We start from the raw sequence: 11,566 nt of genomic DNA, 5'->3' as shown, positions 1-11,566 counted from the left end.
GCTGCTCTGTGCTGTTTTTATACCCTGGAGGAGGAGGGGGGGATCCTTCTAGAAATGGCAAGCTGGTTCTCTTACTGTATTGGCTGAAGCCGTGGGTCTGGAGGGCAGGAAGTGTGTCCCCACTGTGACCATTCAGTGTGGAAATCTCACACGATTTTCTCCTTGGGTAAAACACCAACAAAATGGCAACTCCCCCACTCCAGACCCTTTCTGCCTTGGTGGGGAGAGGGGGCAGGTAGTAAGGACCAGCTTATATCCGCCACAGAGAATCTTAGCATCACGGACTAGGGAGCTTGTACCGACATCACACACGCGATTGTAATTAATCTGAGACCAGCTGTCAGGGTGATTCTGAGATGTGGAGACCACGGGGTCTCTGATGCTCGTAATTGCTAACAGAATCTGAGACTCTGATCCTATAGTAGAAGGTGATCGGAAACCAACCGAACACACGCCAGGGGCCCAGCAGGGCTGTCTGTGCTCATCAGCTTGTTAATTTCAGAGTTGGGATATTACTGTGGATAGCAATGTATCCCCCCAACCCTGCCACAGATCATAAACTTGAATGTGTTCTACTCATATGTGAATTCATTCAATCCTCTCAGTAAGTGTGAAAGTAGGCAATCTTATCTTCATCTTGATAAATAAGGACACTGACAATTAAGAAGTCCCATGTCCAATGCCAGTTATATTTGATAAATGAAAGCCCATGATATACTCACAAGACGACCCGATTCAAATCTATAATTTTTTCACACTTGTTACTAGCAGTGCCTTGTATGTTACTTTACGGTCCCAATCTATGGGTGAGTACTCATCTATTAAAACTATGCTTGAAGTCATGATTATACCGGATTTTGGACACACACCCCCTAAACACAATACATACATACACATAATAAAAAACAAAACAACAACAAAACCAGAAATCTAGCAGCAGACTGGATGTCGAGTGGAAAGGATGTTGAACACAAGAGACCAAGAGAAATTTGAAATTAAAATAATTTCAAATTATTAAAAAAGAATGTGATGCTAGAATTAATGTTTAATAAGTGCAAATGTAATTTTTGCCTTCTTTAATTTAAAAATATGTATTGAAGGACTTCTCTGGTGGTCCGGGGATTAAGAATCCACCTGCCAATGCAGGGGACAGGGGTTTGATCTCTGGTCCGGAAAGATCCCACATGCGATGGGGCAACTAACCCTGTGCAACACAACTGCTGAGCCACTGCTCTAGGGCCTGCAAGCCACAGCTACTGAGCCCACGTGCTGTAACTACCGACGCGTGCGTGCCTAGAGCCTGTGCCCCGGGACAAGAGAAGCCACCACAGTGAGAAGCTGGAGCACCGAGACTGGAGAGCAGCTCCCCTCACTGCAACGAGATAAAAGCCTGAGCAGCGGCAAAGACCCGGCAAAGACCCATCAGAGCCAAAAATAAAAATATGGACGGGGAAAAAAAAAGTGTTGAACATTTGGATGCATGGTACTCACTGATCTCTCCCCCACGGATGGAAAGATGCAGCTCTTAGAAAGCCAGGCTGTCATTAATTAGGCTGATTTTCTGCTGCCTCTTTTTTGACAAATCTACCATGGAAGTCAAGCCTACCTGGGATGGGCTGCTTGGCTAATTTATTTATTCTTAGGGTGAAAGCCACATTTAAAAGCTTTGCTCTAAGACAAACAGCAGCCTTTAAAAGAAATCTGACCACTGGCATTCCAGGTCTGGCTCCTGGGTCCCCAATGCACCCCCTCCCCATCCCCTAGTTTCTCTATGTCACTCGAGGAAAGTAGCTGGGATTCTGGTTCTGAGCAGCACAGAGACTGGGTGGTGCCATGTGCTCGGTGATCTCAGACGTCCTGACGTGGAGATGGTAAATGGCTGACGGTGCCTGTTATCATGGCAGACACAGGTGACCAAGCTGTTGCTCATATACCAACACCTGTTTGGCAAAGGTGAAAATCGTAAACTGAGGCCTCCACGGTCCCTGGCAAGTGCTTCCCGGCATTTCTACACCCAGTGAACTCCACCTCAGCAATTATGATCTATCTGGACATACAAACAGGGGATGAACGCAGAGACAAAGCCTTTGTCCAGTGTCCTGGTGTGGCTGGTAGGCTGTTCCTGTGACCCAAGGTCCTGCCTGAAGTCGGATGGATTCTGCTGTAATTGAACAGCCCACAGAAGAAAAGGTAACCAGCAACACCACTGAAGAATCACCGCTTCCAGAGAATTTTTAGAAAATGATGGATAACGCTAAATCTACAGTAAGTGGAATCAGAGCCTCCTTGGGCTGTTGGGCAGACACTTTGAGGTTCTTGCATCTTAGGGTCTTGCTTAGGGATGCCAGGTACCCCTGGACTCTCAGAAGGGGAGAAGGGACAAAATTCCAGGTAACACAATGCTGAGTTGGCCCCGTCAATGTATGCCATGATTTACTCATTTACTCTCATTTCTGTCTGTCTCCTTGGTAGGAGGGAGGAAGGGTCTCTCACAAAATAGACACTGAGAAATCACCGTTTCACAGGATTTTACTCAGCTAGAAAAAGGAATGAAATTCCGACACTTGCTGCAATGTGGACAAAATGTGAGGACACGATGCTCAGTGAAGTAAGTCAGACATGAAAGGACAAAGATGGTTGGATTCCTCTTCTAGGAGGTCCCAAGAGGAGTCAGCCTCCCAGAGACAGAATGCAGGATGGGGTTGGGTGGGCTCCTGGGGTGGGGGAGGGGAATGAGGAGTTTTGCTCAATTGGACAGAGTTTCAACTGGGGAAAATGAAGAGAGTTTTGGAGATGGATGGTGGTGATGACTGCCTGACACTGTGAATGTACTTAATGCCGCTGGATTGTTCTCTGCAAAATGGTTAGGCTGGAGCCTTAGTCACCGGACCACCAGGGAACTCCTAAGTGACTCACATTTTTCACCTCAACTATCTCTGCACGTGACTGTGAACACCGCTCAAGTACTGATTCGAGGGTTACAGATACATTTTAGCCAGCTGGTGAATCTGCAAACGTGGAATCCGAGAATAATGTCGTCCGTCCACACAGTGGAATGCGAGGTACTCAGCCGAAGAAGGAACGAGAGGTAGAAACATGCTCCTATGTGGATGGACCTGGGAAAAACCCTGCTGAGTGAAAGAGGTCAGGCACACAAGATCTCTCAGTGCAGGATCCCGCCTCTAGGATAAGTTAAGGAAACATTCAGGATAAGTCCATCCACAAAGGTAGAAAGCAGATTAACAGGTGCCTAGGACTGGGGGCTTCCCTGGTGGCTCAGACGCTAAAGAATCCGGCTGCAATGTGGGAGACCTGGGTTCGATCCCTGAGTTGGGAAGATCCCCTGGAGGAGGGCATGGCAACCCACTCCAGTATTCTTGCCTGGAAAATCCCACAGACAGAGGAGCCTGGTGGGCTAAAGTCCACAGGATTAAAAAGAGTTGGACATGACAGCGCCTAGAACAACAGGACTGGGGGAGATTAGAGGGTGACAGCTCCTGGGTATGGGTTTCTTCTGGGGGTTCTAAACTTGACTGCATGAAAAAAAAATGAGAAGGGGGAAATTCCCTGATGGTCCAGTGGTTAGGAACTGGTGCTTTCACTGTCGTGGGCCTGGAGTTCAATCTCTGGTTGGGGAACTAAGATCCTGAAAGCCACGTGGTGCAGCCAAAGAAACAGTTTTTAATTAAAACATTTTTTAAATCAATAAAATTGATTGTGGTGACTCTGAGAACATTAAAAGCCACTGCACTGCACACTGAAATTGGTGGATTGTATGATATGTGCATTGCAGCTTGGTTAACAGGTAAACTGAGAGGAAGGGCCATCTTTCTGCAGGAGGAGAGGGAGCCGAGGGATCTGTAGGCTTGACACCCACTGTGAGTGAATCTTGCTGTCCCTGACTCTGAGACTGCTAGGAATCTGTATTTATCCTGCCATCGTGTTCTGCACCAGCACAGCTACAGTGGGGCAGGTGAGCAGTGGCCGGGCGCTGGGATCTGGGTGGTGCTGTCTGCACTGCCACGGGAGCCACCCGGGGGCTTAATTAGCACCCTCTGCCCGCCACTGAGAGGTGCCATCGACCGGCGTGCTCCTGGCCCACTGTGGCGACGCGTCCACCATGGAGGGGACCCAGAGGACAGGGAGGGACAACAAAGAGAAGTGAACAGTGAAAATGGAAAAAGTTCTCGGCCCGGAGGAAAAAACACACCCTGTTCTCAGCCACAAACACAGACAGCAGTCCGTTCTCAGGAATTTTTTTTTTTTTCTTCAAACCTGGAAACTAGAAAAATAGTGTAGATGATCTTATTTGCAAAGCAGAAATAGACACAGACATAGAGAACAAATGGATGGACATCAAAGGGGAAAGGGGTGAGGCGGGATGAACCGGAAGCCCTGGATTAACATATATACACTACTGACAGCAGGTATAAAATCGCTAACTGAGGAGAACCTACTATATATAGCAGAGGGGCCTCTACGCAATGCTCTGTGGTTACTAAATGGGGAGGAAATCCAAAGAAGAGGGGATATATGTAAACATACGGCTGAGTCACTGTGCAGTACAGCAGAAACTGACACAACATCGTAAAGCAACTATACTCCAAAGAAAATTAATAATAATAATAAAAAAAGATGCTACCCTGGGTTGGGCTTCCGGGTGGGAGAGCCTCAGACAGACTGGTCATATAATACAGGTATACATCCTAAGCCTGGTGGCTCAGACGGTAAAGATTCTGCCTGCAAATGCAGGAGACACAACAGACAAGGGTTCGATCCCTGGGTCGGGAAGTTCCCTTGGAGGAGGGCATGGCAATCCACTCCAGTATTCTTGCCTGGACGGCTACACAGTCCACGGGGTTGCAGAAGCGACTTAGCACCCACACACCCTGGGTTATGAATCATATCCCTCCTAATGTTCTTCAATGAATAAAAGCAAATAACATAATCACTTTTTAAAATGTCCTCGATGCTAAAACCACCACAACAAAACCCCCTGTTTTGTCTTGGTTTCTTAGAGAGTGGTCTCTGAGCAAATCAGGTGACGAAGCTGGTGTGAGAGCTGTAGTGATCCCATCTTGAGATGTTACTTGGATGACAGACCCCACGCTGTGCAGTTCAGGTGAACAGGGGCTAATTTCTATTGCACTTAGGCTCCCAAGTGAGCTGCCGTCTATAAATCCCCCGATACACCAGCAGGACCCCATCAGCCCATGGGGGAATCGTAAGGACCCACAAGGAAAGTCTATGAATATGACTTAATAGTTACAGACCTGCTGAAAGTAATTTTTCAAGGAAACCCATCAAGTGACCATCTTAATTGGACTTAAACTGTCCTTATATAATCTAGACCCATACTGGCTTCCAGAAACACTGACTTCCAAATAAGAATTTTAAATTCTAACCAACAAGGATATACCCCCTGTTGTTATACCAACAATATACCCCGCTGCTGTATATCATGGGGACCTATATTCAATATCTTATAATAACCAATAATGGAAACAATCTCTGAAAAAGAATAAGATATACATGTATTGTTGTTTGGTTGCTAAGTCATGTCTGACTCTTTTGCAACCCCATGACATGACAGTAGCCCACCAGGCTTCTCTGTCCATGGGATTTCCCAGGCAAGCATACTGGAGTGGGTGGCCATTTCCTTCTCCAGGGGATCTTTCCGACCTGGAGATCGAAGCCAAGTCTCCTGCACTGGCGGGTGGATTCTCTACCATTGATCCACCTGGTATTATTACTGAACCATTTGGCAGTACACCTGAAACTAACACAACACCGCAAATCAACTACACTTTAAAAAATTTTTTAATATTCTAAATGGCAGACTCCTCCTGTCACTCTATGGGAAACCAACTGGAAACATCTCTGGGAGGCAGCTGGGCCAGGGCACCATGTTCCTGGAATTTTCTGCTATAGGCCAAGCAGGTGGATCAGACCGGCGGCACCTTTAGGCAGGACCAGACTTCTCCAGCCGCCCAGTAGTTTTGGAGGCTTGGCTTCAGAACAGCTCCCCCATTTCTCCCAGGTGGGTGAGATCCTGGGTCCTCCTCCACCACCTCCGTTCTTTGTGTCTGCGAGAACTTCTCTCCCAGGCTGTGAGTGCCGCCTGTCTCTAGAGGGTTCTAGCAAGCACAGGCTGCAGGGAGAGTGTTCCAGAGACAATTAAGAAAATCCGATGCCGAGTGGAGTTTTCAGTTCACAGCTCCAGGCTTGGCGGTTGCCTGAGAACAGACTGAATCGATGCTGAGACAACTCATTGATTTCTCTGCCTTGCTTCACTGTATGTTATACAACCGAGGTGGCATAAAAAAGAAAAAGAAAAAATACAGGAGGCAAAAAAAAAAACAACCCCAAAAAACAAAACCAACAGCCAAACCTCAAATCTTAACTCCCTGCCTCAAAGGACAAAGAAAACAACTAAAAAAAAAAGGCATACTGTGGTTTAGAAGTGTAAGCCAGAAAGAATATTCTTTGTGGATCTGAAATTACCCAATTAACAAAATACACAGCCCCCTTACTCCCAATTACGTCAAACCAGCAAACACCACTATAAAAAAAAAAAGTGGTATTTTCTTGACTGTGTGTGCAGAAGACTTAAGCATCACAAAACAGTATAAAAGTAGAAATAACCCATAACTCCACCGTCCACAGTTGACTGGTACTGGAATGAAGATTTGCAAGTTGAGAATTAATGTTTAATACAGAGTGATTTAGAGAGCCATGTTGAAAGCTCCCTCATGTATAGCAAAAGGATAATATGGTAGCAAATACATATATATATTTTTTGCATAAATATTGTACAGAACATGTGGGTTATACAATCATGTCAATGTATGGCAAAACCAATACAATATTGTAAAGTAAAATAAAGTAAAAATAAAAATTTTAAAAATTAAAAAAAAATCACAATCATACAAAATATTCCATATTCTTTATGGATAATTCTGGAAGTTAAACATAGAAAGGACAAATGGCCATGTCTGTGGGCATGAACATGAACTTCAACCTAAAAACTTCACGTTTTTCACAAACAAAAACTCAAAATGGACCACAGATTTAGAACCATAGAACTATTCAGAGCTAACATAGGAGAAAATCTTTAGGAACTGGGGCTGAAATGGTGAAGAGTTCTTTGCTGTGACACCAGCAGCCTGATCCACAAAAGAAAAAAAAATTTTTTTACCTGTCTTCATGATAATTAAAAATGTTTGCTTGTGGAAGATCTCTTAAAAGGATGGAAAGACAGGCTACAGAGTGGGAAGAAATATTTGCAAACTGCCTGATGAAGGACTAGCATCTAGAATATATAACGGACTCTCAAAATCCAATCGTAAAAATACAAACAACCCATTCAGAAAAATGAGCAGAAGAGATGAAGACTGCATTTCAGGGAAGAAGATATTGAATGATGGTGTAAAAAAAGCACATGGAATGATGTTCAACATCAACCAACCATCAGAGAAATGCAAACTAAAACCACCAGGGACCTTCACTACCAGGATGGTTAAAATAAAAAAACAGTGATGATGCTAATTGCTTGCGAGGATGTGGAGAAACTGGATTGCTCATACATGGCTGGTGAGAGTGTAAGAGAGTGCAGTCGCTCTGGAAGACAATTGGGCGGTCTGTAAAGAAAAGGCAACAACTCCACTCCTGGGTATTTATCTCAGAGAATGCAAAACTTCAGTCCAGACAGAAACCTATGCACCACTGTTCACTGCTTCTCTGAGGCCCAAACTGGAAACAACACAGAGGCCCCTCACTGAGTAAAAGGTTGGATGAACGTCGGTCTACCCACAGGACAGAATGCAACACACAACAGTCAGGGTGGATCTCACGGGCACTGTCCTGAGATAAAAGAGCCAACCTCGGATGTCCCTGCAGCGGACTGGAATCCACCTGCCAATGCAGGGGACATGGATTCGATCCCTGCTCTGGGAAGATCCCACGTGTCTTGGAGCAACTAAGTCTGGGTGCCACAGTTCACGAGCCTGCCCTCTGGAGTGTGTGAGCTGCAACTACTGAAGCCTGTGCTCCACAAAAAGAGAAGCCACCACATTGAGAAGCCTCTGCGCACAACTAGAGTAACCCCCGCTTGCCACAACTAGAGGAAGCTCGAGTGCAGCAATAGAGACCCAGCACACCCATGCATAAGTAAATATGGAAATATTTATATTTCTAGAGATACAAATAAAGGCATTACAGTAAATATGCAAATAAAGAAAGACAAAAAAAGAAGAAGAATTCCTGCAGGAACGTGAGCGTTGGGAAACTGAGTGGGAGATATATGGAAACTCTGTACTCTCTTTGTAACTTTTTTTTTATAAATTGAAGACTATTCCCAAACAAATGGTTAATTTTTTTTTTTTTTAAGTTAAGTTCGGGAAGAACTGAGCCTTGTTAAAAACAAAAGAATAATTTTTGAAAAGGTATGTGTGTGGGCACTCCGAGTCACGTTTAAAAAGGACCAGAATGGGCCAGGCCCTTCTTGGCAGAGGGAAGAGACAAACAATTGAAAATATTTATTTAGGGATACCTATGTTCAGCAGTGGCGTTATTCACAGCGATGCTGAGGTGGGAGCAACCCAAGTGTCTATGGGTGGAGGAATGGATAAATAGATGTGGTCCATCCACAGCACTGGGATTTTATTTTAGTCTTAAAAAAAAAGGAAGGAGAGGCTGAGCCCTGCCACACTGTGGATAAACCCTGAAGACAGGATGCTCAGTGAGAGAAACTAGACACAGAAGGACACACTGTCGATCCCACTCACAGATGGTCCCTGGAGGAGTCAGAGCCACAGAGACAGGAAGTGGACGGTGGGGCTGGGGGTGGAGGCAGGGGCCAGGGAGTGAGTGTTTCATGGGGACGGAGTTTCAGTATTTCAAGACACGAGTTCTGGAAATGAATGGTGGGAATGGTTGCACTGTGGTGTGAAAGTACTTACAGCCACTGAATTGTGCCCTTAAGATGGTTAAGATGACAAGGTTTTAGTATATTTTATGACTATTAACATCCCTTTAAGGGACTCAGAGTGTGTCTGCCCAATACCACACGATGGAGAAGAAATGAGACTCCTTCACTGTGGTTTCCGTCTTCCCTCTGTGCAGGTGAGAGGCCCCTGGGCTGAGAGGAACAGAAAAAACACACTTCGAAGATCACCAAGGCTCAAGGCGGGACTAGGCACGCGCACCTGCCTCAGCTGCTCAGGGCCCGGCGCAGCGCAGCCCAGGGGCACAGACGGCATCAAGTGAAGCCTCTAGACTGAACGATGCTCGAGTGGGACATGGAGACAGCTGGCTGAGCCTGTGCGGAGCACCTCTGGGGGAGCTGGGGAGGACAGAGATGACAGAAGGGCAAAGCCATCCTGACTGGCAAAGAGTAAGGAAGCTAACCTTACAAACTCAATGTTAATCTGCAGCAAAAAAAAAAAAGCCTTCTGGGCTGTGAGCACGGGAAATGATGGGCTGAGAATTTTGGGTTTCCCGTTTCCTGGAACAAATCAAGACTAAACTCCGAGAGGTGTGCTCTGCAGCCCTAGAGGAGAGTAGACTGAGAGAAGGTGTTCACGGTCACTACAGCAAATGGCCTGCTAGTCCCTGGGTGGTTCTGTGCATAGTGGGGAGACAGAGTGGATACGGGCCCCTGGGGTATAAGCTAGGTGCTGGCTGAGTCCCTTGTGACATCCTTGTAAATTCACAGGGGGATTAAGAACCCATGAGCACAGCTTGAGCAACTTTAAAATTTACTGGGGCCAGACTTCCCTGCTGGTCCTGTGACTAAAACTCTGCACTTTCAATGCAGGGGACCACCCGGGTTCAATTCCTGGCCACGGAACTAAGATCTCACATGCCACAAGAGCCTGCATGCCGCAACTAAAAAGATTCCGCAAGCTGCAATGAAGATCCTGCATGCTGCAACTAAGACTTGGCACGGCCAAATAAATAAACATGTTAAAAAATTTACTGGGTGTCCACAAACACTCAAGCTTGGCAGTGAACCGATCTTACATAGAAGGAGGGTCTCCAGTAGAATGCCAAAGGGCTCTGTCCTTGGCCTTGACTGAGATGAGACCATAGGAGCCTTGCTTAAATTCACAGATGACAGGCAGCAGGGAAGTTGCCCCAGATTTTGTTTGTAAATAAAGACAGAGAGATGAATTAACACAAAACTGTCTTGGAGAAATTACTATAGAGGAAATACCAAGAGATCCAGCAAAGATGGCGGGTGTGGGGCAGTTCCCACCTGTAGCAGCAGCACAGGTGAAAAACCAGGGGGGCGTTCCAGGTGCCTGCCAGCAGCTCAGCAAACCAACAGCGTGGTGCACACAGGGCTGGGTCACCTTAGGTCACAGCAATGTCAGTGTGATAACCAGAGCCAGGAGGGCTAAGCTGCTGGCCGGCCAGGCCTGCCTGGGCATTTACCTTGGGCCACAGCCAAGTCCAGTGAGTTCACTGCCCCAAAGTGGCATCCAGGAAGCCACACGGTTTTCTAAAAAGTACCAGAGAGGGTGGCACACAGGGGGCCCCAAGCCCCCACGAGGGCCCGGTGGGGCATGCCTGGAAGGTTGACAGACCCACCAAGGGGTCCCAGCTGTGACTGTAAAGGAAGGGGTGGAAGGTTGGGAGCGATGCCTGGAGGAAAGAAATCACAGGATGGTGCCCATGCAGGACAGGGTGGGTATGGAAGCGGGTTCTCCTGGGGGGCTGCCCTACGCAACAGGTGACGGTAACAGGTGAGGAATTGCCGCTTTCCCGTAATTATTAACACTAACCGCCCAGGATTTCACAAACCACACGGAACCACTGCTCCTGTTTCAGCACATTCTTTTCCATCTTTATTTCTGTTCATTTCAATGAGGAGGTCATGCTGTTGCCCACCATCAACCATGTCTGATCTGCAAAAACAACATTTTCCCACAGTTGGACCTCATGTGGGGGTGAGCTCTTGCCAAACTCAACTTTGCATCCCGCCTTTCTGCTGAAGATGCGTCATAAACATTCTGCCAGCCTGTGAAACACACTGCGGAAAGCTCGTACTGTGGCTTTTGTACGGAAATCTTCTGCAATGGCTGTAAAATCACTTACTAGAGACGACCACTCCTCTAACAGGCTTCCCAGGCGGCGCGGTGGTAAAGAATCCACCTGCCAGTACATGAGACGTAATGAGAGATGTGGGTTTGATCCCTGGGTGAGGAAGATCCCTTGGAGGAGGAAACGGCAACCCACTCCAGTATTCTCCTGGAGAATTGTCCTGGAGAATTGTCCAGTATTGTCCTGGAGAATCCCATGGACAGAGGAGCCTAGTGGGCTATAGTCCATGGGGGTCATAAGAAGCCAGACTTGACTGAGAGATTGAGCATGCTCCTCTAATGTCGTGTTATAATGTTTCCTGTGGTTATAAATTAAGCTGTGATGGTCATCTGCATGACACACTTCCATCAGCAATGGATATTCTCCTGGGATAGATCCTTGTTAGCAGCTGGGTACCCCCCGTGGCCCATTTCCACAGTCTGTTCCCCCCATCACAAAGCAGACTGTCTGGAAGCTTCCT

Source organism: Capricornis sumatraensis, chromosome 9 (genome assembly GCF_032405125.1).
Source record: "Capricornis sumatraensis isolate serow.1 chromosome 9, serow.2, whole genome shotgun sequence".
In the NCBI taxonomy this organism is placed as follows: Eukaryota; Metazoa; Chordata; class Mammalia; order Artiodactyla; family Bovidae; genus Capricornis; species Capricornis sumatraensis.
The sequence above is the reverse complement of the archived record's forward strand: the minus strand, read 5'-3'. Positions refer to the sequence as shown.